Genomic DNA, 15,082 nt, shown 5'->3' with positions numbered 1-15,082 from the left:
ATTTTCTGCCTCTTATATATATATATATAGTTGTTCCAACTATAGTAAATCCATTTAAATCGAACTTTTATTGCGCAAAACCAGCAGAAGGTTGAGGAAGTGCTGTACTATACAAAAATTAAAAGTTTTGCATTGCTTATATATTTGAACGATACACTTAAATTGACGATAATGCTATCGAGGAAGTATTATTATCTTTTTGTATTTGGACAGCAAGAGGAAATGCTATTTTTACTAACAAAAGCGTGATATGGATATGAAGAAAAAAAAACCTGCAAACCAAATGAAATGTAAAGCTCAAGCTTTTAATTTCTTCCCTACGTGAACAGAAATAATGAATTTCGTGCAATTTTGCAAACTTTTATCAATTGTGTGTCTTTATTTCAAACATATTAATGTGTAATCAGCGGGAAATTTGAACAATTCATGTGTGCTTGGCACAAAAGAAGTGAAGACATTAGGAAATTGCTAATTTTAAATACTTGTAAATGAACTATCATTTAGAAATGACAACCGAGCTTTAAATTAGTCTTTTATTACAAAAAACCTCTTTTTTAAACTACACATCAATGAGAGGGAAGAGATTTACGAAATACAGGGTATGGTAAAGGTAAAATTAAGGGAACTTCTTCCTTTACTTATAATTTTATTAATACAAATATTTTCTAAGAGTTAATATATTTTATAATTTTTGTGATGCTTCTAAACTTAGCTCTTAGTCTCAAAAAATGACTGTATGTAGTACATTGGGCCTTGCGCTGATATAGATAGAATACTGTGACCTCTTCAAAAGTGTTGTGTAAAACAAATTCATATCACTTTGGAAAAAAAGCAATTTTTCACAAAAAAATCTTTAATTGCTTCATAAAATTTTTAAAACATTTAATTTATTAATAAATAGTGAAAGAAGACTATAATTATTTAATATCTTGAATTATACTTGAATTATACTTGTCTTTTTTTAAATTCATATTAAAAAAATCTCAAAAACAGTTCGTCCTTTTTTCATATTTTAAGCAAAATCATTTTCCAAATTGTATTTTTCGTACTTATTCGTTATGTTATATCACAAAAAAGCACAAACAATCATAATGTATATGCTTTTTTCAAAAAAAATTAAGCAAGTTAATCCTAAATCATTATAGTATATAGTTACATCCTTAATTTTAAGGCTAATACCTCACAATTAAGTTTATTTTTGTGTTATTTTAAGAATAATACTGCTGAATAATAGCTGTTTCGGATTAAATTTTCAGTAAAATAAGTTTAAAAAAAGATAGAAAAGAAAATTTAATAATTACAAAACGTTTATAGCTTCTTTTTCGTAACTTATTTTGATATTGTAATTTTATAACAAATTGAAAATTACTCGTATTTTCTCGTATCGAAATATTTCCTTTTTTCATTTCCTTTTTTTCCGAGAGGAGTAATCTGTCCATTTGCTTTATCTCCAGAAAGACGTTAAAATTTCTAAAATTCTTAATACCGCTCTTAAAATAATTTAATTGGGACTTGATATGGTTAAAAAAAATAGGGCTTGAAAAATTATTGTTGCCAATCGGACCCTCCAACTTTGAAATCTTTGGTGGTAAATATAAAGCTAATTTTTTTAAGTATTTCCCTTTTTTAAACAATAGGTATTCTTTTTCAAAAACCATTGAGTTCAGAAATAAATATAAATATTATTTTATATATGATGATATATATTTTAAAATATATTCTTTAACGACGATATGTTGAAAAAAAGGGATTTGCGAGCATGTATATTTTTTTCTTATGGAGAAATGCACTAATTCTTTGGATTCGAAATTAATAGGACAAAATTTCCTTGAAAATAGAGATCCAAAGGGTGGAGAAAAAAAACGGTTTATTTCCGGGAGTAAACCAGATTTTTTGGGAAGGAAACTTTGAAAATTTGTGGTTAATTCCCGACAGTTTAAATTGACATTCAAATCAATGCCTTCATTTCAACGTTCCAGAAGGCTTTCGGAAGAAGTATAAAATACATTTAAATGTATCTCCCAACAAATTGTCATTCCAGAAGTCAGTAAATATGTAGCTGAATAGTATACAACGGCACCATGCGATCTACCTGCTCACCGACAGAAAAAAGTAAATAAATTTTATAGTGTCAAATCATCAAAATAAGTTCATTTAGATAATTAAAAAAAGGTAGAATTATGATTAGTGAATCTAACAAGAAATCCAATCTGAAAACTGTAAATAAACTACAAATAAGAAAAGCGATTTTCTTATCAACACTGTTACAATTTCTCGGAAAAATAGTTGAATAGCAATTTATTTAACTGCTATTTTACCATATTCAAAGAAAACAGTCAAATAACCGTAAATAAGATGGTATTCAAACTGTTAACTGTAGAAAAAATCGTTTATTAACCCTTTTATCTAATTAGACAACTAGAGTTTCATCACACCAACTAGGCCCATCTATTGAAGCCTCTTAGTTCCTGGAAGATGTGTACATATTATAGCCGAGAGGAGTCATCTGTCCATCTCAGTTCTAACAGAACGGGGGTTCGATTCCTAGCATTGACACTACAATATTTTCTCAATTCCCTTCGCACTTAGAGTTTTCAATGTCCTGGAATCTCTAATTTCTGACCATGGGCTATTAGAATAAGATACTTTCATTCACGCATATATGACAGCACCATAAAGCCACTAAACTATCTTCAATGTAGTGTTAAATTTCTTTTTACGCTTTTGGAACAATGCTAGTTGTAAATGGTTAAAAAAATAAAGTTTCGTATTCATGTTTTTTAACCCTGCCAGCTGTAAACGGTGTCAAAACCGCAAAGTAAAAAATGCTCTTAACCGTAAACTTCACGGTTAATTGGATGGACGAAATGCTGCCGGTTATTTTACCATAATTTCAGAATGTAAATTCTAACAGTGAATAGTAAGCCAAGATATATCCGAAAGTAAAATAAGTGAATTCCCGGATTTCTTTGAAACAGGAATTTCTTAATTGCGTAAACTCAAAACTAAGTTTAAAACTTACTCTTCATTTTACGTTGAAGTTTAATGCGAAGGATTTCGATATCTGATTAGATGAATCTCTGTGGCCTGAAGGTTGTTTAACTTTTGAGTTTCTCGGCAGATTAAGAAACATTTGAAAACTTTCGAATCTAAGACTTTGAAAAAAGACTGAGTCGGAAAACTATAATCCAATTCATGATCAAAACATTATCCTAGAGAAATACCACAGAATAAAATAAGTGACCTTCTATCTTTTATCAAAACGTTCGCAGTCTGCGAGCGAAAAAAAAAACACGAACTTTTCGGCTCCGTGGATTCTAAGGATTATGGTATTATTTGTTTAATCGAAACTTGACTTTGTGAACACACTGAACATTATGAATATTTTGAGACAGGTGTGTTGTTTTTCGAAAGGATCGTGATTTTCAGTATAGGTGGTGGAGTTCTTATTACCTTGAGAAAGTATTTTCAGGCTAGTCAATTTTTGTTGCTTGTTCTGGAATGTATCTTAACTTCTATTGATTAAAAATTTAAAAATAAGTTGCTTTTTGCGTCATATATTTTCTGCCTCTTGTAAGTACTGACTGTGGATTTATTTTGAAACTTAAGATATTTTTATATCTTAAGTTTTATATCTTAAGTCTCTAGATATTTTTATAGGTGGTTATTTTAACTTATATATTAATAACGAATTCTCTTAAATATAAATTGTAATAATCGCTGCTATAGAAAATTATTATCTAAATTTGATGAATCTGTACAATTTGAAATAAATGAATAATGTTTTAGATTTTTAGCAAGTATTTAGATCTGATCTTAAAAGATATTAGTGGTGGTTATGCTTTAATAAACCGCAGTTCTAACCGTTTTCTTACCAAAGATTCGCATCACCCTTTATTAGTTATTTTTATGTCCAACATTGGACTACTTGTAAAGCACAGTTACCAGTAGATAACCGAAGTCAAGCATGGCTGGCGTTGGTCTTTGAGCTGATGTGTGACCACTTTGATTTGGCTGAGAAGAGACCAGGAGTGCACGATATCGGTCTTCGTTAAACTGCTCTATTTAATTTTTTTACTTTATTTTTATAACCGTCATCAAACAACTGACCCGATTTTGGGTTTACGACTACTAATGTTCAACTTCGTAGCCTTGTAATTTTGAGCCAATCCAGAAGACAAGGAAACTCCTGGATCAGTACCCCAGTGGTATGATTTATTATGGGAACATGGAGCCATCCCCTCTGCAGAGGATCAAAACTGTGATGGCATGTCTTCGGATTATCTTCAGGGATGTTTCCCAGACCGTCGCCAATAGCCCCTTATTCAGCTCCAGTTCGACATGAATAAACTACTAGAACTGCTTGAAATAGTAGTTATTTTTATTGATTTAAACACTGTATGTTAACAATACTTAAGTTTAGATACGGTGACAAAAAAAAAACTGCTATTTTTAAATCTATTGTATGTCATAAGTAAGGTAGATTGAAAATTTCTCTTAAATTTCATTTCCTAGTTTTTTTAACAAAGCTATTTTGATCAAAAACTCTCAAAGTAAAATTAAGTATACTTTTTGGATTCTATAGAAACCAAAAATTACGGGCCTAAAAAATTACGTTAAAATTTCAGGATTCAATTAAATATAGCGAATTTAAATCGTTAAAGTTAGCTGTAAAATTAAGTATGAAAAATTACTATTTTAACTGCATGCTTAGTATTGAAAGCCATTTCCTTTCCAAATCACAGAAATTTTGTTCATCTTTAAAAAAGGAAATTTATCTACAAATATTATAATCTATAATGGTCAAAAGTATGTAAAGATATTGATATTTCTAACGTTTTTGCGAACTATTTCAGATCTGGTTTTAAAAATAGTTCTAAATATGACAGGGTTGCTTGTTCAAATGATAGCTCTGATTATCGCTTGTATGATATTATTAAAATCAGTAGTGTTAGACATGATGATGTTGTTGGTGCTTTAAAAGAATTAAAATATTCTTTATTTTTGCATATTTTTGTATCTTTCATTATAAAAGGCTGTTCAAACTTATTTATCTACCATCTTCGCATTTTGTTTAATTTATCTCTAAAAACAAATTTCTGATGCTTAAGATATCTAAAATTATTCCTGTTACTATGTAAATTAATTGATAATTAATTCATTATTTGATTATTAATCATTATCTAATTATTTATTAAATTAACCAATAACTTAATTAATAACTTAATTAATTAGTGATTTAATGAATAAAATATTTAATTAAGGCATTAATTATACACTTAATGAATTAATTATTTAATTACTGAATAATTACTTAATTGTTTATTTAATGAATTAATTACTTAAAAAAAATAATTAATTATTTTTTTAAGAATACTACAGGCCTGTAACTTGTCTAAGCCCTTTTTCAAAAATATTTAGAAGTATTATTTTTAAAATTTTTTTTTGTCAATTTAGACAATATTTCTCATAATGCTAACATGGTTTTATGCCAAAAGTATTCACGGTGTTTAAATATTAAAATCATATCTGATTTAAGAAATAAGTGCTTTACACGCACTTTTCTAAAGCGTTTGGTTGTTTTCTTATTTGTGTCATAGATCTTTATTTGTATATTTCAGAAATGCTATTTCTCGTAAGTTTACAAATTGTTCTGAAGTATTTCAAAGCTCACGCCTATGCTCTTCATTTTATTTATAAATGACTACTCTTGTGTTTTTAAAAAACTAATTTTGTATTTTTTGCTTATGAATTGAAAATTTTGAAGTTTATAAATAAAATTTAGTGCTGCTAGTTTGTAACATGACCTAGATAGTTTACATATAGTTGGTATAATATCAACCTATTAGATCTTGATTTTGAAAAATGTTTTATTATTACTTATGCATATAAGTATTAATCTTTAATATTCTCAAATAAAATTAACAATAATACTTAATACCGTTTGGATATTAAAGATCTTAGGATTATTTTTTAATCACATTGATAATTTTGTTTTCAAAGTGTATCGAGAGCTGAGTTTTATAAAACGTTGAGCCAAAAACTTCTATATGAGCAAACCTTAAGACTTCTTTATTTTCCTTTTATTCGTTCCACCTTACAAAATTACAAAATTATCTGGAATTCTTATTATAATAGTAAAAACACATTGTATTAAAAAAGTACAAAATAATTTTTTATTTTATGAGACAACTGAGCATGATGTTTCTGTTTCTATATTTCAAAATATTGTTGATGTTCCATAATTAAAGTGCGTAAAAATTTTATTTTTTCCCCTATAAATGTCAAAATAATATGATTAATTGCTCTGTTATCTTGAGTATGACTTAGTTTCCTGTAAAAAGTAACAATATACGAAATGAAAAATTATTTGTAAGCTTATTTTGTAAGTATAATTATGTAAAAAGTTTTCTTTTTACAGATTTTCCAAAATTTGTAGCGAATTTAATGAAGATCTTGATATTTTTAATCTGTTTTTTAAATTTTTTTAAAAAGTTCTGTTGTTGCAATGATGTTTTTTCATTGTACACCTCTGTAGTTGGATTTTATATCTGTAGTATATGTCTCGTCATTAGAATAAAAATAAAATTCAATAAAATAAAAATAAAATTAATAATCAAGTTTTTATACTATTTTACAATTTTTAATACAATGATTTGCGATAAGTGTTCAGAAATTGAAAAACAATTAGTTCAACATCAAGTATAAAAATGTCTCATAGTACGATACTGACGAAAGAAGTATTAATATAAATTCTATAAATAAATGTGCGTATTCGTACAGCAATGCAAATGTTTATTTGTATTTGCAATTCAAAATTATAAGTAAAGAAACTTTTTATTCGCAATTCAAAATCGTATCTTTAAATCGTAACTTAAAGAGAATTGACTGAGAATTGAAGAGATTGATAACTAAAGAGAATTGAAAGAGATTTGACTGATTTTCTTCAAATTTTGGTTTCTTCAAATGAAAAAAACATAGCCAACAAGACTAAATTTCTTTACAATATAATAATAAAGTATAAAAAAACTGAATTAGGAGATTAGGAAATATGTAAAAGTGAAAAAAAGCAACAAAAAACAACAACTGGTACTCGACAAATAAATGTTTGAACTGCTTAGTAACTTTTTACTAAATTATGTATATTAATTTGTATATCTTACAGTAACTCAGGTTATAAGTAATGATTATAAATTCATGCTATAATGTACATTTAAAATCATTCATATTTTTAATAAGTTATTCTTATTAAAATATTTATTTCCTAACGTTTTAAGTATTGAATTATATTTTTCTGCTATAGTTACTTTTAACGTAAAAGCAAGTGCTTAATAACATGGCTAAAATTAAGTAATAGTAATGAAATAATGGCAAATCGTAACGATTTAATTACACTTGGTTCTTTTTTAATTTTATAATAATAAAATTTTTGGCCATTTTTTCGAGAGTGTTAAAAGGAGGTGAAATGTTAAGGTACAAAGGGCCCGTTTATTTTATCTTTGGTCCGGAGAAGAGGCAATAATATAGATTTTTGCAGACTTTTAGTTTGCCATGCATCGTAGAGAGGGTGTTTGTGGAGAAAAAAGATTAAATTTATTGTTTCTGACTATAGATTTCCATTGACTTTTCGTGTGTCATGCGTTGTATAAAGGGTATTTTTGGAGAAGAAATATCAAGCTGAATGTTTTTGAATATAGATTAGATTTCAGTAGACATTTGGTGAGTCATGTGTCGTGGAATGTTGGCGGAGAAAAAAATCAAACTGTATCTCGTTTGAACAGTAGACGAATGGTAATTTGAGGTGAACAGGAAAGGAGCAGCCGGTGTAAAAACATTAAGAGGATAGCTGCTGTTATCCCCAGAAAGTATCGAATATTACACTGAGTAAAAAAGTATTGTCAAAACTATTAGAATGAAGTTTCTCACCAAAAACTCGGTAATTTCGACTGAAACACTTAGAAATGATTTTGGTTAAATTAGCCATGAAATATAGTGTTATAATATGAGATAAAATTTGGTAAATGTAGCAAAATTTGGAAATTTTATCATGATTTCTTAGAGCATGTCATAAAAGCCATTTATTCGTTAAAATTTAATTTTCAGTTTTGTGTTTTTTACTAAGTGTGTGATAATAAGAACAAGTATAAATTTTGTACATCATTTTAAAGTAGGTAATTTTACTCGGCAAAATACAGAATTTGAGCAAAACCAGTTGGATAGTTCCTGAAAATCGAACTAATAAAAGTCGTGTATTTAAAATTTGATTTCTCAAGAACTATTCAGCCAATTTCGCTCTTATTTTATATTTTGTCATTTAAAATTAAGTACTTTAAAATGAAGTAAAAAACTGTGTACCTTACAATTTAAAATTTTTTCGACTATTCTTAGATAGATATTTACTAAAATTTATATTTTTGATTTAATCATTTTTGGATAAACGAAATTTATAATTGTGTGCAAAATTTCTTTAAATTCCTTTAAGAAGTTCTAGAGTTATGCTGAAATACGCAAAAAGTAAAATGAGCATTAAAGGGTCCAAAGTTTGGATAACTCTCCTACCCTCATATTTTGGAGGTCAAAAATACGAATCTGTTGAGAAAAGGGTATGTTTAATCAGTGAAAATACGCTTTTATGTCTTATTTCGTAATTTAAAGTATCGTCTGTACTAATTAATTAGCAAATTTCAGCCCCCTTCGAAATATTAAAATTAGTTCCAGAACGTGAAGATCCAATCATTAGATTATAAGTTATTCAGGGTGATCCGTTCTTTTTAGCACACTGTGCATAGTTTCTATCCATTCCATTAGAAGCTGGAACTAATAATCAACAAGTAATTTTATTAGGTTAAGTTTGCTTAATAAGGATGAAAATGAGTCCAGAATTTAAATGAAGTAATATGAGCCTCAGCATCTTTTTTTTCAAAAAAATATTGAGCAGTTTTTTTCAAAATAAATATTTTTGGTTTGATGAAGCTCTAATTTTTTTATTAGGTCAGTATGATCATGTTCTAGAGAATAGATAATAGAAATAGAGCGCAAATCTTTTTAGAAAATTGGTTTGTTGTAATGAGAGATATAACTTACTATAAGAGCTTGAAATAATTAAATAAATATAAATAAGGGATATCTTAGTAATCGATGAAATTTCTTGAAAATAAAATGAACCTTGAGGTCTCTATATGTATTTGTAATGCGTAGGATTTATTAGCATGATTTTATTTATTCTTTACTGGAAATGTGAGCGAAAATCGATATTAATATTTTCAATCTAAAAAAAATTAACAAATAAAAAAAAATCTGTATTATGCATGTTATTTAAATATCCTTTACTGAAAGTTAAAATTTTGTATGAAAAAAAAAACTTTTATATAGAAAAAGATTTATCAGCAGCTTTAGAAAATTATTTAATTGAGCTTTTCGAATATCTGTAATTGAAATTTCTCGTAATTCATTCAAATATTAAAAATTGTCTTCCTTTTCTATAACATGGAAAAAATAGCTAGAATGTTCCAACTGTTTTGTAAGATTACACCATACCTTTCTCGAGAATATTTTTGAAGAAATGAAATTCATTTGTCTTGTAATAAGCTTATATTCAGTAAAACCATGAACATTTCACAATAATTCTTGAAATTTTCTGTTGCTACACTGAAAAGTAACTAGCTAGTTACTCTTTTTAAGGATAGCAGAAGTATTTTTAACATTTTGTAATTTCTCCGATACATAAGACATTAGTTTTAAAAATGCGAGAAATATTATGATTGAAACGACACTTTCTTTTGCTTCAACATTTTTTGACAGATGAAGTTTATTCTTCAATCTTAGTAATAAATTGCAGAGTACTCTGTCTTCATAAAGTGTAAATTTCACTGAACAAATAATTTTATTTTTCGAATATAGTGCAAAGTGAAATGTCTTAACATCATCAAACCATATTTATCTATATAATGTCTTATAAATTATGTAGCAGTGCAAAAATTGAAAAATGCAAATAATAATGTAAAAATTTAAGGCACGTATCAATGCAATATAATAAAAAATGTTTATAATAATAAATAAATGTAAATATCTAAAGGGTTTCAAATTTATTAAAAGTTTTAAATTTATGAAAAAAATATACATAATGGCCTGTTTTATTCTGAGCAATTTGACACCAAGTATAAGATAATCCTCAAAACTTCTGAAATTAAAGCAGAAATACTGAAACCTACTAACTGAACACAGAAAATAGCACACCCATTTTTTAAATTGGAATCGGCTGCAAATTTAAGTATTTTGCCTTTAAATAAGTTTTCCTCAATAAAAATTTTTTACCTTGCGCGCAAGATTACTCAACTTCTAATAAACCTAATAGGTTAAACTTTTTGCGCCTTTATCAATGGTTTGAGAATAGTATGTTTCTTAAATTCATACTAGAACTTGAATATTGGTAAATATTTTATTTATGATATTTTTTAAAATTCTAATTTATTCTGCTGTTGTTTCTAATGCCACTCGCCAATATCAGCAAGCTTGCTTGGTGAAAGCAACTGAATTTAAAGCAGAGTGTGCGTTTCTTGTTTTTTGGTGACACCATCTATAGCCAAGAATACGACTTCAGCCACACACATGTCACTGCCCGTTTAAAGGGCAGACCCATTCATGCATCCATTAATTCTTCCACAGAGCGTAATTTTGACCTGAACTAGAGAACGATCAATCTCCAATTCAGTACCCTCAGAGGTATGATTTGTTATGGAAACAGGGAGAACTAAGTGACCCGACGGATTTAACTTGCACCTGTCACCATTTACTTTACGGGAAGTATTCGACCGGCGGATATTGAATTCACGATCTCTTGGACTTGAGCCCAACGCCCTACCAACCAGGCTGTCCCGGCCTCTAATTCATTTTTATAATTCTAAATATTTTTTTTATGAAAATCCAAACGTTACTTTTCTTTTAATTAATTATATACTTTTTATCTTTTCATTTCTTTGAGCTAGAGTAGTTTTAAAATGACCATATTTGACTATTAGGAACAGTTTCAAGTCATTATCATGATTTTTATTACTTTTATCGTGAGCACAAGACGTCATATTATATTTTTTCTTCAAATTTTTTCTCTAAATAAATTATAATATTAGTTAAAATACATTGTAAAAGTTTTTTTTGCATTTTTTAAGAAAAGTTTTCGCATTTAAATAATGTCTGTCCTTATGTTAAACAACTGTAAAAACTTAAGTTCTCTAATTTAAAATTTAGATAAGTTACAGAAAGTCGGAAAAAGTAGTACAAAGTAGTACTCCATGAAATCAAAACTACCTACACTGTAAAAAATTCCGGATCAAATTACTGTAAAAAGCATTGGTGCTCAGGGTGCCGGTACTTTTAACCGTAAAATCTATTTTTATTAGAACATGTAGCGGAACAAAAAATCTGATATACCGTAATTTTTACGGTAATAATGAAAGTTAAATCTCTGAATCAATCTACTCAAATAAATATTAATGTAAAATTATGGTATAATATTTTACGATTAAAATAGATTTTACGGAATATGTATCCAAAGAGCCGGCACTTTATTCCGTAGTTTTTTGCAGTGTAGGCTCCCTTAAAATATTAATGATTCAGACACTAGCCTGTTATATTAATGGTTCAAAAATATGAAGAAGACAGGTAAGCAGGAAAGCAGCTAAAAATATGAAGAAAACAGGGAAAATAATAAAGATAAATGAAAAGAAAATAAGAAAACTTATTAAAATAAAATATTTTTAAAAATATTTAAAAAAAATTACTAAAAAACCGGAAAACAAAATAATGAAAAGATATCATTTTTGTCATCAGCCCACACGATTACAAACGCAAAAGGGAGTGTTTTCTAATATTGTATTAATATAGCCAAAGTAAAATATATCAATACAATAGTGTGAGGAGCACTCGAAAAAATTTAAGCTAAAATAGAATACATTTAGTTAAAAATATACGAAATAAAACATATCAAGCAAAAAATAGAAAATAAAGTGTCAGAAAAATACAGAACACAACACAACGCAATCTATAAAGCGAGTAGCGAACACAAATTAACTCACGAGTACAGGAATCTTTCAAGAATGATTTAAAATATTTCCGTAATAAAATTGCCAGACTACAAAAACAGAAGCGCAAATAGAGGTTAGAAGCGGAAATAGAGTTATCTTTTATGACGCGTTCTTACTGCAGTATTGAAGCGCGTTTGATTTGTTGGCCATCCCGGATTGGGCCAGAAATGGATGTGTACCAGGTAATAATATTATATTGGATAATTTAAAGGTTGATATTTAATTATACAATTTTAAAATAAAACTTATTAATTTTCTTAATCTTCTTCGTCTCTTTTCTTTTTATCCTTTTTGTCTTTATTGTGCTATATATATANATATCCATATATATATATATATATATATATATATATACAAATTTTTCAATATCTAATTCTTTTTATCTCAACTGTTGCAAGCATTTCATGAATATATGCAGAGGGTATTACTTCCAAAAACTTCGTTGAAAAAAAATTTTTCTGTCAATAATTTGTTTGTCACATCTGTCATTTTTTGGCCACTTATTTTTTAGTAATTTATGACCAAAATGGATAGCGCCAGCAATCAATATCTTAGGTTAAGAGATTGATTAGAATACCATCCTATAAGAACATGTCTTATTTAAGGAATAAAGAACCAACTTTCTGGTTCAAAAACTATTTCAAAAAATTTTACAAGGAGAGTAGGTTTTCATGTTGTCATTTTCCTGTCTTCTTGAAATCATTAATAGCATGGACTACATAGATTTACCAGGATTATTTCAAGAAATCCTGTAGTTTTCTGTAGAAAATAAATGTCTTAGGCCGAAATTTTAAATTAAAGTAAAGTTAAATGCTGCAAAATAGCTAATTGTCATTCTCCTGGCTGTCGTTATCCTGGCTTATGAATGCCAGTTATTAGAAGTTTCCTTTAAACAATATAATGTAAAGAGGGAAAGCAAATATTAACCTAATACTCAGTTTATGTAAGATTGTAATATGCTTATATGTAATCAAAATTATTTATTTGTTTAATGATTGATTATTATACACAATTTTATTCCGTACATATCAACAACAAAAGCATTTTTGATTCTTTCTACGGCGGAGAAAAGAATTAATTTAAGTAATTCATGGTCCATCCAACGCAAAGGCCTTAAGCTATTTTTTTTCTTCAAAAAACAGATTTTTAAAAAATAAAGGATAAGCTAAGAACATCACTGTACAATTTAATTCTGTCATAGTCTTCAAACTCTACGTGAGTGTATAAATTAAAGTATGTAATAAAGTAATAAAGTGGTAAAAGTGATAAAATAAAGTGATTTGCAAGATTTTTAATTTAAATAATATAATTAAAAAAATTCTGAAGTAAATTATTGTAAAATTAATTTTACTAGATTATTTTAAAACATGGGGTCTAAAAGCAATCAAGGAAAAATAAACTGAGGGAAAAAAAACCGAGAAGCAGAGAAGAAACGGTATGTTCAAATTGTTCGCAATAACTATTTTTGGAATTTATTTACATAAAAAGCTAAAATTAACTGTTCAACTTTGTCTTTTTGAGTTTCTTAAGTTGAGTTACTTACTATTAGCTTAAAATGACTGTTTTCTTAACTTCTAAGCTAATATTTCATTTTCCTGGCCTTCTAGTCATTTTCCTGGCATTCAAAATTTGGCGAACTTCTATTTTATTTTTTTTCTTGAGGAAATGTCAATAAACTACACTGCTGTCTGTAAGATATTAATAAATGTAACTAAAGAAAGTTAGATTCTTTTAAAGACTAAATTTGAAGAAATTTTTTTCATGAATTGTCATGTTTCCGAAGACTCACCCATATGCTGGAAAAATCAGTAAGAAATATAAAAGTTTTATTAAACCTTTTATTCTGCAGAATTCTATTGATTTGCGAGCATTTGCTGATGACATTTATATAGGACTGAACAAAGCGATGGATGTTTTTGCGTCCCTGGAAACTTCTTCCTAGCAAACTGGATCTATGACAAACTGGATTTTTGTCTGTTCCAAGTAGAACTTTCAATATTTTCCCACTAAATATGCATAATCACACATTAAAAAGCTTTAAAATGTTAAAATATCTCCAAACAATTGTTTTCTGCAATGATTTAAAACAAAAAATAAGTTTGAAATAAAAATCATTTTTAAAACGGAAGCTCCTGGAATAATAGGAATCAATTATAATCAAAAGACAAAAGTTTTCCTGGCTTGATTCAATGTTCTCGTAAGTTCTTCTGTTGAATCAAAAGCTGTTTAGCTAATGAAGCTGAAAAAGAAATTTTTTCAAGAAAACAAAAGTCAAAAAAGTTTTTTTTTAGGGGGGGGGGGTTAATTTACCTTTTTATGACGGATTCCAAGTTTTGACTGGATAGGAGGTGGTGGGTAGCAACTATCTGAAAAATATTTTCCCAATAGTTTAGGCGGGAGAAAGTTGAAAGTTTGGGCTTGTTAATAACATTATTTTGCGTCTAATTTCGTAATTTAAACTATTGTCTGCAGTAATAATTTAGCATATTTAAGGTTGGATCCTCGGCCTTGAACCATTAAGATTGACTCTTACTAAGTCCTAATCCGGTTATTAGATCAAAAATCAGTCAAAGTGCTCGTTTTTTTTTGCCCTGTACACTTTCAAGACCGTAAAAACGTTTCATTAAGTAGAAACGTTAAGACCGTGCTTTATTTTGTATTAATGATATGTCATTTTTTAAAAGAATATTTTTTAAAACTAACGCAATATTAAACAAAAGATCAAATTTTCCCACAGTATCTCTTTCAAACAATTTATTAATTAATATAATTGAGGGAATATAAAAAAATGTTTGCTCTGTATTAAGGAAGAACACCAAAAGCAAGATTTTTAGATAAATTGATGACACAACAGCAAGCAAAAATTTCGATGACTTTGAGAGAATTAAATATTTTAAACGGCAACGGTCTCGCCGTATTCAACTATACAGAGGAGCTGTAAGTGCAGTATATATATATATATATATATACATATACATATATTATTAATAATTTTAATTATT

At 27.7% G+C, this 15,082-nt stretch overlaps 1 protein-coding gene across 1 annotated transcript in view; it reads left to right on the top strand.

Annotated features, from left to right (window-relative positions):
- The first annotated feature begins 3,416 nt into the window (after positions 1 to 3,416).
- The window catches only part of LOC107450519 (uncharacterized), a 61,143-nt gene continuing 49,477 nt past the window's right edge, over positions 3,417 to 15,082 (top strand). Inside the window, exon 1 of the mRNA XM_016066335.3 lies at positions 3,417 to 3,573. The gene's annotated coding sequence lies outside the window, so the exon portion shown is untranslated. The remainder of the gene's footprint in view (positions 3,574 to 15,082) is intronic.

This window comes from Parasteatoda tepidariorum, chromosome X1, assembly GCF_043381705.1.
Source record: "Parasteatoda tepidariorum isolate YZ-2023 chromosome X1, CAS_Ptep_4.0, whole genome shotgun sequence".
NCBI classification, from domain to species: Eukaryota; Metazoa; Arthropoda; class Arachnida; order Araneae; family Theridiidae; genus Parasteatoda; species Parasteatoda tepidariorum.
Note: the sequence above shows the minus strand (reverse complement) of the source record. Positions and strands in the feature narration are given on the sequence as shown.